This window comes from Alexandromys fortis, unplaced genomic scaffold, assembly GCF_014885135.2.
Source record: "Alexandromys fortis isolate MF-2015 unplaced genomic scaffold, M_Fortis_MF-2015_v1.1 scaffold_10, whole genome shotgun sequence".
NCBI classification, from domain to species: domain Eukaryota; kingdom Metazoa; phylum Chordata; class Mammalia; order Rodentia; family Cricetidae; genus Alexandromys; species Alexandromys fortis.
This window is the reverse complement of record NW_026067895.1, coordinates 12,477,980-12,492,178: the sequence shown is the minus strand read 5'-3', so window position 1 is coordinate 12,492,178 and position 14,199 is coordinate 12,477,980. Positions and strand designations below refer to the sequence as shown.

The 14,199-nt window shown below is 39.1% G+C and overlaps 1 protein-coding gene across 1 annotated transcript in view; it reads left to right on the top strand.

Annotated features, from left to right (window-relative positions):
- Positions 1-473: 473 nt before the first annotated feature.
- Rfx3 (regulatory factor X3) overlaps positions 474-14,199 on the top strand; it is a 258,666-nt gene continuing 244,940 nt past the window's right edge. Inside the window, exon 1 of the mRNA XM_050159633.1 lies at positions 474-1,100. The gene's annotated coding sequence lies outside the window, so the exon portion shown is untranslated. The remainder of the gene's footprint in view (positions 1,101-14,199) is intronic.

Here is a 14,199-nt window from a genome sequence, read left to right as displayed (position 1 = left end):
TGAGCACTTCCTCCGGGTCCTGCGGGGGTGATACCGTGGCCTCTCCGTTCCGCAGGGAGGGCTCCGCCAAGCCGAGCCGGACGGGCCACGGTTCGCGCGCCCAGGCTCTCGAGCCCTAAGATGGCGGCCGAGGCACCGCTCACGCCCCGCCGCCCGCGCTCCCGGAGCTGCGGCCTCGTGAGGCTCAGGGAGCCGAGGGCGCGGGCGGCGGAGGGGAGAGCACGGCCGAGACTCTGGGGTCCGCGCCGGCCGGCCGCAGAGAGCCTGGGAAAAGGGTTCGCCCGCGAGGCACAAACGACCGGGGAACACCACCGGCGAGCGTGGCGAGGAGGGGAAGGGGAAAAAAAAAAAAAAAAGATCGCGGGGGGGGGGGGGGAACACTAAGGGGGAGGAGCGCAGCACATCCGGGCCCTTCCTCGGGCACGCCCCGGAAATGACGTATCCAGGGGCGGAGCCCGCTCTTGAAAGCGGGGTCTGCCCCCGCAGTAGCGCGCGTCTCCCACAGTGCTGGGGCCGTCGTCACTCCCCCTCCCCGGCTTCGCGGTTTCCCTCTCGGGGCTGCGGGGCTCCTGGGCACGGGGCTGGCTGCGGAGGCAGGCGGGGCTCGTTTCCCGGACAGTAGCCCTCAGCGGCCCCGGCCGCCCGGCGTCCGCAGTGGCGTTCCTGCAGCCCGCCCGCGCACTGACCCCGGGCGGGCCCGCCAAGTCTAAGCGCACCTCGGGGGAAGCGACGTCGGAATCCCGACCGCGGCCCCCCGCCCGGGCTCCGAGCTGTCAGTCACGGCGCCGAAGCCGCTTCTTCCGGCGCTCTCGGGCCCGCCCTCTCCCCTCCTCCCTCCCTCCCTCCCTCCCCCGCCCCTCCCCGCGCGAGTGTCTCCCTCTCCCTCGCTCCCTCTCTCTCTCTCCCTCTCTCTCTCTTTTGTGAGTTATAGCAACCGTTGCCTTGTGAATCAAGCGCCATAGTCACCGTAGTCCTGGCGACTGTTACCCATCAACAACAACTACTCCTCTCCTCCTCCTCCTCCTCTTCCTCCTCCTCCTCCTCCCCACCACCACCATCTCCATCACCCACCAACAACACCACAATAATCCACAGCCAAGGTGAATATTCTTCGGTCTCTACATGTGTGTGGGAGCGTGTGTGTCCGTGCGTGTGTTCGTGTGTGCGAGCGAGCGTGGCTGTGCGGGGGTCTCCCTCCTGACACCGGCTGCGGCCGCTGGAGGGGCTCGGTCCCCGGGGCTTGTTTACAATGGACCCGCGCGCGGCGGGCTCGGGGGTGTGGGCGCCGCGCGCCTGCCCGCCCGGCCTCGGCGCTCTGGGATGGAGCGGGAGCCGGGGCTGCGGGGCGAGCGAGCGAGAGAGCGGGCTTAGGCTGGGAAGCCGCCGCTGTCCGTCGCGGGTGTCGGAGCGTTCCCCCCCGGGTCTGCGGGCACTCCGGAGGAGGGGCAGGTGGAGAGAAGGGGGCTTGCTTTCTCCCTCTCTCTTTCTTTAATTTCGCTGCTTTGCCAAAGCTGCCTGGTGGCTGCCGCTGCTTGTCCAGATCGAAACAGACAGCAGTGAGCAGGGGGGACCCCGAAAGGTGCTGTGCTGTTGTTGTTGTTCACTTGCGGGGCCTTGTTGGGGGTTTTGTTATTTTTATCCTCGTAGCTCCGTGAACTTTTCCCGCAGCCCGCTCCCTTCGTCTTGGCCCCTCTTTGCCTGCCGCTAAACGGGCTGCACTTCTTTGACCATCACTGGTCTCACGGGATTCTTTTTTTCTTTTAAAACTGTATTTTTCTTTGTGCAGCAAACAGTCTTACTATCCATTCAGCAGTCTTCCCTCCCCCCTCCCCCCTTTGCACACACATTGAAACCAGGGGCCTCTGCTGCTCTGAGATTTTTTTTTTAAGTCTCTCTGTCTCTCTTCCCTCTCCTTTCGCTCTATCTCTCTGTCTCTCTCTCCCTGCTTCCCCTCCTTTTCGGCGTGTGTGTGTGTGTGTGTGTTTGTATATATGTGTGTGTGTGTGTATGTGTGCGTGTGCGCGCGCGCTTGTGATTTAAACCGGATGCAGGGCATCTGTGCTACTTGGGTTAGTGGTTCCTGACAGCGCTTTATCCTTCATGTGGAGATGGGAGGGGTAGTCCTGAGGTTCTGTTTCACTTTGATGCACCTCCCTCCCCACAGGAGAGTGTTAGCAATTTTCATTGTGGTTTTGAGACTTTGTCTGTGATGAACAGGAAAAGGACACAAGGAAGCTTTGTGAGAACTCAGTTCACAACGCTATTTGTGACAGTTATGATACTTTGAGAGTTTTTTTTCTCTCCCATCTTCATCTCTTTTCGTTTCCCTTGGAGAGTTGAAATTGAAGTCAAGTTGTTCATAAAGAATGTATGAAGCTTCTCAACTTGAAACGTGTGTATATTTCACTTTCTTTGTGACTGTTAAGATCTAGGCTTGTGTGTGCTTAACATAGTCTTTTTGTTGACTTTCTGCTTTTCTTTAGACAATGATTTAAACCTGCTCAGGAGGAAAAAAAAACTTCCTTTTAAAGTATTTCTTTGGAGAAAATAGTTGCCCCCTGTATATTTGAATACCAGTTCTCAAGTAGTGTCTTCTTGATTGGAGCTAACCGGGTTTTACAGATCCTTTAATTTTGCTCATTTTCAGCTTAATACCTAGTAGATTATCAGCAACAAAAAATTGATAATGACTGAACTAAAACAAATAAAATGTACTATTATAGTTACACATATGAAATTCCAATTCAGATTTTAAAGTGCTTATTTAAATAATCTTTTAACAACAAACATTTATTGATTTAACTGACAGAACAGCCTGTGAATAATGTGACAGTATTAATTATTCTTGAGATTGTCAATGAAGAGGTTGGGTAATTATAATGCCATTAAGGCTAATATTTTGTAAAATAAGAGTTGGGGGACTGGAAAAAACCTTATGTTTTAATTCATTTCCGTATGATTGTTATTTTGAGTGAAGGAGATATTAGATTCTGAAAGAAGTCTGTTTGGATCTCACAATAGGTACATCCCTTCCCCAACCTGTCTTCAGTGCACATCTCAAATTCTAACGTGTATTTTTTCCTTTCCTTTTCTTTATTTCTTCTTCCTTTTCCTTTTCTTTTTATTTTTTTCCTGTTCACATGAGTGTCAAATACCTGAACACTTTTGGATGGTGAATCTCCTGGCTCTGAACTTGAAAAGAGTTTTGCTGTCTTGGGACAGTTTAGATCTTATGCCATTTATGTACGTTTCGGCTGAATAGATTGTTTGTGCTAAAATGTCTTTGCTTAATATTTTTACTTGCAATGTCCGAGAATGTTTCAGAGACATTTCACTCATGAAGCATCTGTCAAGTTTCCCCAAATTTATATATATTTTTTTCTGTTCACAAGTTCATTTAAAAATGAATTTAACATTGGATTTGAAACAAATTTGTGTTCTAAGAGTTGATATTACAGATGCTTTGGCTTCTGATAAAATAAAATTAATTTGGAATTGTAATAATTGATCATTAAATGCAAAGTTAAATACCATTTAGTTCATTTTTTCCATATTATTTTTCTTAGGAGGGACTGTACTCTGCATCGGCATTCTTTGTTTTCAGTATTTTAGACTAACAAATCTGCGTGCTTTAAAACTAAATATATTAAAGAGTAACAATTTGGGTAACTGAATATTTGTGATTGAGGGTGTGCCATGATGCCTATCTCAGGCTTTTTTAAATTCCACCTTGTCCATATACACTTCTATTAGACTATATAGGGACTAGGCATAGTAAATTTATATATACATACATACATACATACACACATATGTATAATAAATGAATGCATTCCTAGAAGCTTTTTTATCATTTCACACTGCTTTCTTGGCATGAGGTATTTAGAACTAATTTTTAAAATACTGTATTTTTAATCCAATATTCAAATACTCTTGTATTCTGTGAAGGTTCTCACAAGGCTTAGAGTTTATAAGTGAGATAGTGAGATATTCTTTAACTTTCCTCAAACAATCTTTTAAAACTCTAAATAGGTTAGTCATGGCCCTTTTTTTAAAAACTGAAAAGCAAAGATTTTTCAGGTCACACATGCTGAAAAGGATGGCTCATAGAATCAGATATGTGGGAAGAGTTCATTTTTCCTGAATACTCCAGTAGCATTACTCTGATCCTTATAGGGAGACTCTATTACAAGAAACAGAAAAAGAAGTCAGTCAGGTTTTAAATTGTGAAATTTGCTAGTTTGTTTTTATGCTGAGCATTTGGTTAAATAGCCTTTATTTCATTTGCAGTTTAATTAAACATAGTTTCTCTTACTGAATTTTGTGCCTTAGCTCTTTAACTCTTTAAGTATATATTCCCAGTTGTCAATCACAAAATAGATTTTAAATTCTTTTTCTCTTCACAGGTGCATAGTGTTCCCTTATTTTGGAAAAGCACGATTAAGTGTGGATTTGACTAAATTTAACTTGTTAGAGACAGATGGCTGCTTTAAACAGGTGTCAGCTTCACTTTTTTCTGCATTGTTTTGGAACTTGCAGTGGGTCACAAAGGGCTGTCCAAAGCAGGTGGCATCATGTTGAGTTTGTTATAGCCTCTTTCAGTTAATTATTTCATAGGGAGAGGGTTCTTTTTCTATGGAAAGTTGAGCACTCCTGGTCTTTGAAGTGCTCCTGATTTTTAACCCAGCTCAGTAGCTTTTCAAACTGTAGAAATTGCAGATTCATTTGCATCTATCTTCCCATCCGTCTAACTAATGATTAGCTGCCTTTGAATCCTGAAAATATATATAGCAACAGTTTACATAGTCAAGTCAAATTTATCTACAGCAAAAACAGGTGGGTTTGAGTAAAATGAGATTTAGCTTACATAACTTCTAAAATTTTGCCATTCCTTACTTCAAAAATTTTATTGATAGCATTATCTTAATTTAACATATCGGAAAACATATTATTTTAGTTGGTTTAGTATTAAAGCTGAAACAAATTTTCTGACCGGAATTGCTATACATTTTATAGTGTTATTTTAAAAATGATTTTTTTTGTTTAAGCATGTTAAGTATTTGTGCTGGAATAAATTCAGAAAGTATCACCCTATTGATCCCTTAAGTTTATTTTTGACTTATAATTTTATCCTTTTATTGTGGAAATTTTATATATCTTATAATGGATACACCAGAGGGTGCTGTGCTGTTTGCAGTATAAGATTATTTTCACTAAAATGTGAATTGATTAGAACAGTTATGTAAAGAAAATCTTAACCACTTATGCATTTAAGCATCTGGCTTACTTTTATGAAGTTTAACATTTAATACACCGCTTTTCTTGGCAGTTTTTTGGGGAAACCTGAACTTGTCTATACAGAGAGAGTATGTGTAACATATCAGGTCTGGTATTGAGCCATGGAAATGATCTCTGAGAGCACAGTCTTGGCACCATCTAAGGTTAATACTTAATCTTATAGTTGTTACATTGGTTATATTATGAGGCTATTTCAGTCGTATGCCCTGGAACTAGAGTCACCAGTGGTTGAGAACCCACATGTGGTTCTTAGCAAGAGCAACCAGTGCTCTCAGTGCTGAACTATCCCCCCCACCCTGAGATTTTTCTTAAGTGTCATTTTCCATCTTTTGAGTGCCTTCTTCCCTTCCTGAGTATCCTTTTACACAGTATACACTCAGTGGCAATCTTTAAAACAGTAGTATTTTCTTCAAGAAAGCTTGGAAAAGTATAGTTACATTGTACAAACTTCAGTCTGGGTAATGATACACTTCTATCCCCAACTCAGCTATGATATTTAATGATGATATTTTTGAAAAGAAACTATAAGCTGTAACAATTTGTGTGGAGGAACACCTTGATCCCAGAACTTCAAAAGAGAGTAGCATTTTCCCCCCACATGGGCCTTACTACAGTAGTTTAATAATTTTTCTTTAAACTACAATAGTTTAGTCATTTTTCTAAGATACAATCTATGTAGTTTGTCATTTTATAAAACTGAGGTTTTAATATTTGTGGATATATTAAAACCCTTTGTATTTGAATTCGTATATTTTATATTAAAGTATATGTAATGAAAGTTGAGGAAATAACTTGTATTGGAATAATGGATGGGACACCGTGTTCTAGGCTAAATGCACAGGCTTTAGAGTCAAAGTTCGGTTAATCTCATTAACTGTGTGGCTCTGGACAAGTTAGCTGCTTTCACTTAGACGATCTCCTGACAGATGTGCAGTGTCAAAGATAATGGTCAGTTTGAGAAAACATACTTAATGTCTATTAGATATTTCAATTAGGAAATATTGAGAAGATATTTCTTCCAGTCTTTTTGCTCGCTAAGAACCATCTTTATCTAACTATTCCTTTGGCATAAGGACTTGAGTTTTGAAAATTTTCTCCACTAATCTACTGTCATTAAATAATTATCCTCTTTTCTTAATTTGAAAAATTAAAACATAGATCTGAAGCCATCAGTTATGGATTACCATTTCATAATCAGTTTTTCATTTCAAATCTATGTCTTAGTTTTGCTCCAAGCCTATAATGGGCCCCTTTTACTCTGTTCATATACTTTTTCTGGCCTAGAGATTTTTATGTATAACTAATGATATAATATTTCATTATGTCTTAGTCTTTCATTGCTTATTTCATTGTTCCATTTATATTTTCTCGTCACGTTACATATTACCATATTTGAAAGTATCTGGAGTTTTCTTCATCAACTTTATGCTACATGCAGTCTTTATTACTGTACTGACAGTAAATAGTCTAGACAATTTTAAAACAGGAATTCATTAGCAGTTATTCTACAATCTTATAATGTGCCGCTTTACTCTATTACTAGAGAGAATACACGAGGTTACCTCTGATACATTTATTTAGCACTGATGCATAATTTACTAAGTCTACTTATGTAGTGAAGTAACTTTGAAACATAACCCAGGATAACAGGATAACTTAAAATGTGAACGATTACACAATAAAATGCTATCTTTGGTCTCTTTAGATGTTAAGTTTCAAATAACATTTTCAAGTTGGCTGCCACATATAATGGGGCTGTTCAGTAGTTATATTGAATAGCTGTATTTCTCTTTTCTGGGCAATTTGACTAGTAATAAAGTATTTTTCTCATTTTAGAGTTATTTAAATAGTACTAATCTTAAACTGGAAATATGATTTATTTATTCTCTTTGTAGTCCAGGCCACCCTTAAACTCATGATCCTCTTGCCTCAGTTTCCTGGGTTTGGCTATGACCTGTGCCTTGCCACTGTGCCCAGTTCAGATGTGACAGACTTTCAAAGGAGCCTGGAGGAGGGCTAGGCAATGTGACTTAAATGGATATACTGTATTCCTTCCAAACATCTGTTTCTTCTTGAAAATGTCTGCTTTCTTGAACATTATTTTACTAGTGATGTAATCTGGGTATTGTTTTTCTTTAAAAGGCTTCTTGCCCGGGCCTGGTAGCACATGCTTTTAATCCCAAGCACTTGGGAGGCAGAGGCAGGCAGATCTGTGTGAGTTCAAGCCCAGCCTGGTCTACAAATCTAGTTCAGGACAATCAGGGCTATTATACAGAGAAGCAAATGTCTTGGGGGTGGGGGAATTTTTTTTACTTCTGGTTATGTGTTGTCCTTTGGCAAAGTACTTAAGGGTTAAATGTTCAGGCTAATCCAAAATTAATATGTTTACACAGTTGCCAATGCCTATGGTGACTCTTAACTCCAGTGTTCTTTCTTTTATAGAAGCAGGTATGGCCAGTCAGTACTGCTTGCCTTTGTTTTATAGTGCCTGGTCAGGGATCCCCAAGGGTTCTTATATTTCCTGCTTAGGCAAACCTAAGTAAGGGATAACAGACACTTAACCAGGAACATTAAAATAGTGAGGCAACTGCCTGAGTAAAAGCGAGGAAAGACCAGATACATTCAGCAATGATAGAGAAGAAAGGAAAGAAGGTTACTAGTCCAGGAAGCAAAGGGCTCAGCGTGTGGCCAGAGTAGCATCAAGAAGAGGACAAAAGTACCCAGTTTATTGCTTATTGAAACTGCAGGCTAGTTACATAAAATATGTGGATCTCAGTTTCTCCATCTGTGAGATAAGCAGTGAGACTGTGTGATCTCCAAAACCCTTTGCAAACTATATATCCATGGCAGCATTAGCCTGGGAAGACAGAGCATGCCAGTGACATGGAAGCAGGAATTGGTGTGCCATTTCTCTGAGGTCTTGAAATTAAAATGGAGCGGTTTACTTACTTCTTGTACGCTTCCTTTTTTTTTTTTTTTTGAGGAGAGCAACAAAGGAAACCCAGAGTCCAGTGATAATGCAATGCCTATGGCAAGGTCTCAAAGTTCTACCATTTTGGTGGTTTCTTTAGAGACTGGTGGCCAAGTGCTCTGATTTCCTCACCCACATGGGAGTGAGCTGAGCCTCACAGCTTGAGCTCCTGCTGGAACTAGCTTCTCTAAGTATGTGTGCCAGACATGTGTCTGACAGTTGGGGCTCCTGTTGCTCACCAGTGAGATATTTAAAACAGGACATAATTTCCCCAGTGTGTGGATAGACAGAGGACAGGGTGGGAGGGTGTGGGGAGAGGCAGGCGCTAAGGCAGGAAACATTTTTGTACTTAGGAAAGAGCATATATTTTGCTGTATCACAACTCTCACCAGCTTATATAGGGAAGTGTGTGAAAGATAGGGATTGTAATTCTTATTATCTAAACGTTGTTTTGAATGGCATTTTAATTGGTTAATATAAGCAGATTCAAGTTTCTGGCTCTCATTTGGATTTGTATGCTTACTAACATTTTGTGTATATGTCACATAACTATTATTCCTACAATGGATCTGATTTTCTGCCCTCTGTGTTTGTACAGTTTATTTTACTGTGCCAAATCAGTTTAGAGACTCTTTGCTTGTTGGGCTTCTTCAAGCTGTGTACAGTGGCGCATGCCTGCAATCCAAAGCCCCAGGCAGTTGAGGTAGGAGGATTGGAAGTTGGGAGGATAGGGCTGCAATGGGAGCCTGCCTTGAAAATTCTCTTTCCTTTCATACTGTAACCGTGGACGAATGGGAGTGGGTGCTGAAGGGGAACAAGACACATGCACATTTAGAGACTATATCTCATTTCTTTTAAATACCAGTGACTTGTTTATTTCCCCCCCTTTTTTTTTTTTACTACATTGTGAAGTCCTGGTTGGGGTGGATGTTGCAAGGGCACAGAGTTTGGGGAGATGGGAGTAAGAAGTAGTCAAAGAAGTATGATTTCTCCTGGATCTTATACCTTTTCTGCTGCAGTATTTTACAGAGTACATATACTTCTTAAGGATAAATATTTTATTACTTTACTAAAATGTTTATTTATTTCATTAAATTATTTTATTGTCTTCAAGATAAAGTATCTGAAAATGTCTATTCATTAGTACATTATTAGACTAAAAAATCTTTTTCAAGAGCTAGCATTGTGCTTTAGGAATGTTCACGTGTGATTTTTTTTAAGTTTTTGTCTTTGTATTTATTTATTTACTCATTCATTCATTCATTTTAAGTGAAGGCTGGCATTGAACTTTTGAACATCCTACCTCAGTCTTCCAAGTTCTGGGATTAAAGGTATGGTGTGCTATCACACCTGTTTCCAAGTGGCAAGTGATTTCTTAATCTAGCTCCTTATACTTTGTATAGATGCATTTGTGGATATATCTTTGAATAACACAATATAACATTTTCTTCTGCTTCTATTTGTGGTGACTTATTTTATTTTATTTATTTATTTTATTTTATTTTTTTTCCAGGCACGGTTTCTCTTTGTTGCTTTGGAGCCTGCCCTGAAACTAGCTCTTGTAGAGCAGGCTAGCCTTGAACTCACAGAGATCTGCCTGTCTCTGCTTCCTGGGTGCTGGGATTAAAAGCATGCACCACCAGCACCCAGCTTTTTGTGCTGACATTTCAAAGAGCCAAAGAGTCTGTAACATCAGACTTTTACTTATTAGCTTCTGATTGTCTGATGCATATCTTGACAACAAGTTTTGATAAAGTATCATCCATAGGGTTATTAATAAAAACAAGCTATTAAAATAGCAATCTCCTTTAAAACTTTAAATGTACTTACAGCACATATTTTAATGTGGTGTGGAGAATATATTTTATGTACATTTAATATATGAAGGATGAAATAAATTTGATTTTGTGATTATGTTGCATATCTCTAAAGGACATTTAAATGTCTTATTTTAAAAAAATTACATTTTTAAGATGCTAGTAAAATGGAATTTCACTTAGATACTTTATTTTATGAGTGTGTATATTGTGCAAATTGAGAAAGTTGTTTTAATACACATTTTGTTGAGGGCTGTAGAACGTCATCGGTTGTTTTCTCCTCACTGCCTCGTACCGTCATCCTTTTGGAGTCACGCCAGAGGATTTCGGGCAGATGTTAAGTTTTCCAGGTGACCTCTGTGTGAGGTTGGTACCAGTTTTCACAGGTGTTTCTCATTGTGTGGTGAGTCTTGGAGGCTCCATTGGCTAAGGGTATGTGTGCAGAGTTGACAGAGATGAAAAGTACAGTTCATTTCCGTTACAGTAGGGTTCAGCGGTATGTGCTGGATTAACATCCCACCATTCTGTGCTTAGGAAGTTTGCTGAGTGGTGGAAGTTTTGAAACTTTTAAATGATATTGAGTGAGTAACTACAATAAATGTGGTCTCATCTCCAAGCAAAGGCTGGGGCCAGCTGCCCTCCATGTGGGGTGTGATTCTTTTGTCTTTGATTTGGAAAGAGAATATTTTGATTAGTTTTAAGATTGCATGAGCAGTCTTATTTTATTTGGAGTTTAAGGAAAGGCAAGTGACCAGGGACTGGAGATGACGATCAGAGGAACTTGTGAGAGTAGTCTAGTGTTTTCATCCTGATACCCAACTCCCCTTTTTCCTGTAGCCCTAGATAGCAGTAAAGTAAGATTTCTTTTGTACACAGTGTGAGCCTTTTTGTAGAGTTGTGCTTAGGTCAGTTTCCATTGCTGTCTAGAATTTCCCTTGGATACATTATATGAAAACTTTGGAAGTTGTAGTTTACCTTAGGATTTAAAAACCTTTGAAATGATTGCCCGTAGGCAGCACCCCGTGCTCAGAACACCACTTTGGTCTGAGGAAATGGAGTCAAAATGAGAGTAAGTGGGAATGGGATTGTGTAATTGGAGGCACTGCGATACAGACAGAGTGGAAAAGAGGTGTCATTCATTTGAGGGCTGGATGTGATTCCCAGCTTGCCATATACAGCAAACCTAATACTGCCACTGGTGTTTGATTGTAAAACATTCTCTCAGAATGTAAGACATAGTTGGATATTTCAGTATGTAAGTTTTTAATCTTTATCAGTTGTTTAATAAAGGATTTATATAAGTTGAGTATTTGGTGCCATTATTATTTTGGTTAATTTAGGAATTATGAACTGGCCTAGATTTCTATTAGATTTTAAGATGTCTTTTGAAAAGTCAATAAAGGAGTATGTTAGATACAAAATTGCATTTCTCCAATTATATGAATATAGTTTAAATTATAGAAGGCTACAAAAATGATGAATGGTGCTTGGGCATATGGACAGGATAAAAAATGGTAGGAGGTAATTAATGAAAGATGGATGAAATTAGTAGGAAAATTATAATTAAAGATTAAACAAAGGTAGGTGAATAAATCACTTAAAATAGTGGAATAATCAGTTAAATGAGATATCTATAGGTAGATATATCTATGGATATAGACTATGAATTTTAACTAGTTGGAGAAGGCGAGGAAGAGAGTCCCTAGGTTTTGTGTTTTTTTTTTTTTTTGTGTGTGTGTGGTACCACATTTAAATTTTTTTCACAAATATTTACAATAAGGCTTTGGTACCTTCCTTTTTTGTTGTATAAAATTTATTTCTAAAAGTTATGTATAGAAAAGGAACAACTTAAGGTGTTGCATCAGCATCTTGTTTTTATTATTATAAAAGAAATACAATATTAGTATACAAAGTAATCAAAATTCACATCTCCAATTGGAATCTCTGATTATCTTACATTAAACTGTGCACTTGGGAATATAGTGTATTGTATATGTATTATAAATATACTTAAACTATTTATATTTCAGAATATGTAAAAGATACCCAAGTAGAAGAGTATAATGAACTTTGTGTACTTATCATTTCACAATGGACTTCACAATTAATATTATCTGTTATTAAAGCTATGCAATAATAGTGTGCCTTGGTACATGCCTGTAGTCCCAGCTACCCTGGAGGTTGTGGTGGGTGGCTCACTTGAGCTCAGTAAATTAAAGGTACATAATTTAAAGACTTGTTACTGAAAGTAACTCCAACCCCTCCTTATTCTTTGATGCTTAGAAGAAATTTACAATTTAAGAACAATTTCAATGGATTTTAAAACAATGATATAAAGTATTTTAACACGATTGACCTTCATATTGCTTCTTCTAAGAACACTAAATTAGAAAGTTTGTTTTTGTTTGCTGTTAAGCTGCTAGGTTAAGTAATTTGTTTAGTAATACCAGGCTTCTCTACTTGAATTTGATTTAGTGGAAAGGGAGTGAGCCCAAGGACAGAAGGCCATGTTTTAAGGGTAGAGAAAAGTCTTGAGATAAACCTTCCAGATGTGATGGAGTTTATATCTGATCTGTCCTTATTCCAACTTGTTTATGGGAAGGTTTGAATTAAATAGTTAAGAGCCATTTGTAAGTTGTCTAGGAAAGAGAAACAGCTGCTCTCTGGAATATTCATCGTGCTGGGACAGATGTGTTGCTCGGTTGTGATGTCAGTTGGTAGTGCAAAGCCCTGGGATCTATCACCAGCACCATGTTATTTATGGGTGCTGGCAAATGCTAGTAATCCTAGCACTGGAGAGGCAGAGGCAGGAGGATCAGAAGTTTGATGTCATTCTCAGCTACATAGTAAGTTTTTAAGTCCATCCTGGGTACATTTGTGGTACATCATGAAGGAAGGCACATCTAGAAACTGATGTACTTCTTAGTGGTATGGTTCAAAACAGTGATGTTTTCTATATTCAGTATCTTCATATAATATATAGGCTTACTTTTTTCATTTATATGTTTTTATTTGACTGAGGTAATATAGTCATGAATGAAACATTTTTCCATGTTAAAGTTTAGAGCAAAAACAAAAAGCTGCTTCCCATCTCTAGATTACCCTTCTTTTGGAATATAATCTGTGATGGAATAACATGTGTTACAGATTGTAATTATTGACATTTGAATGAAGAATACAAAATGTAGGCATGAATCTTTATTTAAAGACTGATTTTTTTATATCAGATTATCAAATAGACATATTGAATAATTTTAACTTACATAATAACTTTAATTGCTAAACTTTTATGATCTAAAGGTTTTAGTGAAAATGTCTATGACTTAAAATATTTTGTAACATCTTTTAAAATATATTTATTATATAGTAAGTATCCAGGCTATGTAGTACAGTGATACAAAATAACTAAAGCTATGTTGTGTTACATGATCTTGTCCAGTAACTAAACTTCCATAAGGAAAAATTTAAATAGCTAGGGCTAGAGATAGAAATATTCTACCCACTCATGGATAGAATATTTGCCTTGTGTAATATAACCCAGAAAACAACTGATTATGTATTATAATTTTAATGTGGTATTTATAGAGGATTTTATTATGAAACTAATGCAGTGCCAAGAGAAGCATTAGTTGTAGTAACTTTCTGTGCATTTGGAAACCAGGTGCAGAAAGCATAATTTTATTTGTTTTTTATTATTTTACATTGCAGAAATATCAATAAAGAATAGGAAGGAAACTTTATTCTGATTAACCTTTACAAGTTTCTCCCATCCTCTCTTTTAAATATGACTGCTATTGGGATGTGATATAATTTAAAAGGCAGGTGTTTGTAACGTGAGAATAACACTGATGGATATTTATTCTATTTTGGAGTAACCACCAAACAGCTGTAATTTGGAGGAATTCCTGGCTTTTCATATATAAAGAGGAACATTAGTCAAAAATTCATTTGGGTGTTTTAGAACCTGACAGATTTTGTGTCTGAAGCCTCAAATGCCATATGATGAATGCCTTATTTCTTTTATGCTCAACTTGAGTCCCATCACTCCTCTCCTCTCCTCTCCTCTCCTCTCCTCTCCTCTCCTCTCCTCTCCTCTCCTCTCCTCTCCTCTCC